This window comes from Schistocerca gregaria, unplaced genomic scaffold (assembly GCF_023897955.1).
Source record: "Schistocerca gregaria isolate iqSchGreg1 unplaced genomic scaffold, iqSchGreg1.2 ptg000327l, whole genome shotgun sequence".
Lineage (NCBI taxonomy): Eukaryota > Metazoa > Arthropoda > Insecta > Orthoptera > Acrididae > Schistocerca > Schistocerca gregaria.
The window spans coordinates 2,208,896-2,214,895 of NW_026061797.1; positions in this window are offsets into that span (position 1 = coordinate 2,208,896).

Below are 6,000 nucleotides of genomic sequence, written 5' to 3' on the forward strand. Positions count from 1 at the left end.
CAAACCGCAGCACGCGACATAGCTTTCACACGATAAGTACAACCGTTTCAGAGAGAAGAGTGGCCAATGTGACGATCTGGCTTTAAGTCGATTCGATAACAAATGACGAAAACGGACGGGTTTCTCAGGTTTTTACTACATATGAACACTTTTCACATTCTCCCGTGCAACTCGGCTGCTAGTCCTCCTTTCATGCAGATTCTTAAGGTCCTAACTCATGTCCAAGGCACCAAAGCCAGCTAAAAAGTCAATAATCGATATCTAAAATTGAAATTGTACTACTTCTTACTAGCTATTACATCAACTTAGAAGCTTCATCTGTGTTCCACTATGGTGCTTTTAGTGTCTCCACATACCGCAGCACGCGACATAGCTTTGCAGAAGATAAGTACTACCGTTTCAGAGAGAAGAGCGGCCAATGTGACGATCTGGCTTTAAGTCGATTCGATAACAAATGACGATAACGAACTTATTTCTCAGATTTTTACTACATATGAACACTTTTCACATTCTCCCGTGCAACTCGGCTGCTAGTCCTCCTTTCATGCAGAATCTTAAGGTCCTAGCCATGTCCAAGGCACCAAAGCCAGCTAAAAAGTCAATAATCGATACCTAAAACTTGAATTATACTACTTCTTACTGGCTATTACATCAAATTAGAGGCTTCATCTGTGTTCTACTATGGTGCTTTTAATATCTCCGCATACCGCAGCCCGCGACATAGCTTTGCAGTCGATAAGTACAACCGTTTCAGAGAGAAGAGCGGCCAATGTGGCGATCTGGCTGTAAGTCAATTCGATAACAAATGACGAAAACGGAAGGATTTCTCAGGTTTTTACTACATATGAACATTTTCCACATTCTCCAGTGCAACTCGGCTGCTAGTCCTCCCTTCATGCAGAATCATAAGGTCCTAGCTCATGTCCAAGGTACCAAAGCCAGCTAAAAAGTCAATAATCGATACCTATAACTTGAATTGTACTACTTCTTACTGGATATTACATCAACTTAGAAGCTTCATCTGTGTTCTACTATGGGGCTTTTAGTGTCTCCGCATGCCGGAGCACTCAAAATAGCTTTGCAGACGATAAGTACAACCGTTTCAGAGAGAAGAGCGGCCAATGTGACGATCTGGCTTTAAGTCGATTCGATAACTAATGTCGAAAATTGACGGATTTCTCTGGTTTTTACTAGATATGAACACTTTTCACATTCTCCCTTGCAACTCGGCTGCTAGTCCTCCTTTCATGCAGAATCTTAAGGTCCTAGCTCATGTCCAAGGCACCAAAGCCAGCTAAAAAGTCAATAATCGATACCGAAAACTTGAATTATACTACTTCTTACTGGCTATTACATCAAATTAGAGGCTTCATCTGTGTTCTACTATGGTGCTTTTAGTGTCTCCGCATACCGCAGCCCGCGACATAGCTTTGCAGTCGATAAGTACAACCGTTTCAGAGAGAAGAGCGGCCAATATGACGATCTGGTTGTAAGTCAATTCGATAACAAATGACGAAAACGGAAGGATTTCTCAGGTTTTTACTACATATGAACATTTTCCACATTCTCCAGTGCAACTCGGCTGCTAGTCCTCCCTTCATGCAGAATCTTAAGGTCCTAGCTCATGCCCAAGGCACATAAGAAGGGTAAAAAGTCAACAATCGATACCTAAAACTTGAATTGTACTACTTCTTACTGGCTATTACATCAACTTAGAAGCTTCATCTGTGTTCTACTATGAGGCTTTTAGTGTCTCCGCATGCCGCAGCACTCGACATAGCTTTGCAGACGATAAGTACAACCGTTTCAGAGAGAAGAGCGGCCAATGTGACGATCTGGCTGTAAGTCGATTCGATAACAAATGTCGAACACGGACCGATTTCTCTGGTTTTTACTACATATGAACACTTTTCACATTCTCCCATGCAACTCGGCTGCTAGTCCTCCTTTCATGCAGAATCTTAAGGTCCTAGCCATGTCCAAGGCACCAAAGCGAGCTAAAAAGTCAATAATCGATACCTAAAACTTGAATTATACTACTTCTTACTGGCTATTACATCAAATTAGAGGCTTCATCTGTGTTCTACTATGGTGCTTTTAGTGTCTCCGCATACCGCAGCCCGCGACATAGCTTTTCAGTCGATAAGTACAACCGTTTCAGAGAGAAGAGCGGCCAATGTGACGATCTGGCTGTTAGTCAATTCGATAACAAATGACGAAAACGGAAGGATTTCTTAGGTTTTTACTACATATGAACATTTTCCACATTCTCCAGCGCAACTCGGCTGCTAGTCCTCCCTTCATGCAGAATCTTAAGGTCCTAGCTCATGTTCAAGTCACCAAAGCCAGCTAAGAAGTCAATAATCGATACCTATAACATGAATTGTACTACTTCTTACTGGCTATTACATCAGCTTAGAAGCTTCATCTGTGTTCTACTATGGTGCTTTTAGTGTCTCCGCATACCGCAGCACGCGACATAGCTTTGCAGACGATAAAGACAACCGTTTCAGAGAGAAGAGCGGCCAATGTGTCGATCTGGTTTTAAGTCGATTCCATAACAAATGGCGGAAACGGACGGATTTCTCAGGTTTTTACTACATATGAACACTTTTCACATTCTCCCGTGCAACTGGGCTGCTAGTCCTCCTTTCATGCAGAATCATAACGTCCTAGCTCATGTCCAAGGTACCAAAGCCAGCTAAAAAGTCAATAATCGATACCTATAACTTGAATTGTACTACTTCTTACTGGATATTACATCAACTTAGAAGCTTCATCTGTGTTCTACTATGGGGCTTTTAGTGTCTCCGCATGCCGCAGCACTCAAAATAGCTTTGCAGACGATAAGTACAACCGTTTCAGAGAGAAGAGCGGCCAATGTGACGATCTGGCATTAAGTCGATTCGATAACAAATGTCGAAAACGGACGGATTTCTCTGGTTTTTACTACATATGAACACTTTTCACATTCTCCCTTGCAACTCGGCTGCTAGTCCTCCTTTCATGCAGAATCTTAAGGTCCTAGCTCATGTCCAAGGCACCAAAGCCAGCTAAAAAGTCAATAATCAATACCTAAAACTTGAATTGTACTACTTCTTACTGACTATTACATCAACTTAGAAGCTTCATCTGTGTTCTACTATGGTGCTTTTAGTGTCTCAGCATACCGCAGCACGCGACATAGCTTTGCAGACGATAAGTACAACCGTTTCAGAGAGAAGAGCGGCCAATGTGACGATCTGGCTTTAAGTCGATTCGATAACAAATGTCGAACACGGACGGATTTCTCTGGTTTTTACTACATATGAACACTTTTCACATTCTCCCGTGCAACTCGGCTGCTAGTCCTCCTTTCATGCAGAATCTTAAGGTCCTAGCTCATGTCCAAGGCTCCAAAGCCAGCTAAAAAGTCAATAATCAATACCTAAAACTTGAATTGTACTACTTCTTACTGACTATTACATCAACTTAGAAGCTTCATCTGTGTTCTACTATGGTGCTTTTAGTGTCTCCGCATGCCGCAGCACTCGACATAGCTTTGCAGACGATTAGTACAACCGTTTCAGAGAGAAGAGCGGCCAATGTGACGATCTGGCTTTAAGTAGATTCGATAACAAATGTCGAACACGGACGGATTTCTCTGGTTTTTACTACATATTAAAACTTTTCACATTCTCCCGTGCAACTCGGCTGCTAGTCCTCCTTTCATGCAGAATTTTAAGGTCCTAGCTCATGTCCAAGGCACCAAGGCCAGCTAAAAAGTCAATAATCAATACCTAAAACTTGAATTGTACTACATCTTACTGACTATTACATCAATTTAGAAGCTTCATCTGTGTTCTACTATGGTGCTTTTAGTGTCTCCGCATACGGCAGCACGCGACATAGCTTTGCAGTCGATTAGTACAACAGTTTCAGAGAGAAGAGCGGCTAATGTGACGATCTGGCTTTAAGTCGATTCGATAACAATGACGATAACGAACGGATTTTTAAGGTTTTTACTACATATGAACACTTTTCACATTCTCCCGTGCAACTCGGCTGCTAGTCCTCCTTTCATGCAGAATCTTAAGGTCCTAGCCATGTCCAAGGCACCAAAGCCAGCTAAAAAGTCAATAATCGATACCTAAAACTTGAATTATACTACTTCTTACTGGCTATTACATCAAATTAGAGGCTTCATCTGTGTTCTACTATGGTGCTTTTAGTATCTCCGCACACCGCAGCCCGCGACATAGCTTTGCAGTCGATAAGTACAACCGTTTCAGAGAGAAGAGCGGCCAATGTGACGATCTGGCTGTAAGTCAATTCGATAACAAATGACGAAAACGGAAGGATTTCTCAGGTTTTTACTACATATGAACATTTTCCACATTCTCCAGTGCAACTCGGCTGCTAGTCCTCCTTTCATGCAGAATCTTAAGGTCCTAGCTCATGTTCAAGTCACCAAAGCCAGCTAAGAAGTCAATAATCGATACCTATAACATGAATTGTACTACTTCTTACTGGCTATTACATCAGCTTAGAAGCTTCATCTGTGTTCTACTATGGTGCTTTTAGTGTCTCCACATACCGCAGCACGCGACATAGCTTTGCAGACGATAAAGACAACCGTTTCAGAGAGAAGAGCGGCCAATGTGTCGATCTGGCTTTAAGTCGATTCCATAACAAATGGCGGAAACGGACGGATTTCTCAGGTTTTTACTACATATGACCACTTTTCACATTCTCCTGTGCAACTGGGCTGCTAGTCATCCTTTCATGCAGAATCATAAGGTCCTACCTCATGTCCAAGGTACCAAAGCCAGCTAAAAAGTCAATAATCGATACCTATAACTTGAATTGTACTACTTCTTACTGGATATTACATCAACTTAGAAGCTTCATCTGTGTTCTACTATGGGGCTTTTAGTGTCTCCGCATGCCGGAGCACACAAAATAGCTTTGCAGACGATAAGTACAACCGTTTCAGAGAGAAGAGCGGCCAATGTGACGATCTGGCTTTAAGTCGATTCGATAACAAATGTCGAAAACGGACGGATTTCTCTGGTTTTTACTACATATGAACACTTTTCACATTCTCCCTTGCAACTCGGCTGCTAGTCCTCCTTTCATGCAGAATCTTAAGGTCCTAGCTCATGTCCAAGGCACCAAAGCCAGCTAAAAAGTCAATAATCAATACCTAAAACTTGAATTGTACTACTTCTTACTGACTATTACATCAACTTACAAGCTTCATCTGTGTTCTACTATGGCGCTTTTAGTGTCTCCGCATGCCGCAGCACTCGACATAGCTTTGCAGACGATAAGTACAACCGTTTCAGAGAGAAGGGCGGCCAATGTGACGATCTGGCTTTAAGTCGATTCGATAACAAATGTCTAACACGGACGGATTTCTCTGGTTCTTACTACATATGAACACTTCTCACATACTCCCGTGCAACTCGGCTGCTAGTCCTCCTTTCATGCAGAATCTTAAGGTCCTAGCTCATGTCCAAGGCACCAAAGCCAGCTAAAAAGTCAATAATCAATACCTAAAACTTGAATTGTACTACTTCTTACTGTCTATTACATCAACTTAGAAGCTTCATCTGTGTTCTACTATGGTGCTTTTAGTGTCTCCGCATACGGCAGCACGCGACATAGCTTTGCAGTCGATTAGTACAACCGTTTCAGAGAGAAGGGCGGCTAATGTGACGATCTGGCTTTAAGTCGATTCGATAACAATGACGATAACGAACGGATTTTTAAGGTTTTTACTACATATTAACACTTTTCACATTCTCCCGTGCAACTCGGCTGCTAGTCCTCCTTTCATGCAGAATCATAAGGTCCTAGCTCATGTCCAAGGTACCAAAGCCAGCTAAAAAGTCAATAATCGATACCTATAACTTGAATTGTACTACTTCTTACTGGCTATTACATCAACTTAGAAGCTTCATCTGTGTTCTACTATGGTGCTTTTAGTGTCTCCGCATACCGCAGCACTCGACATAG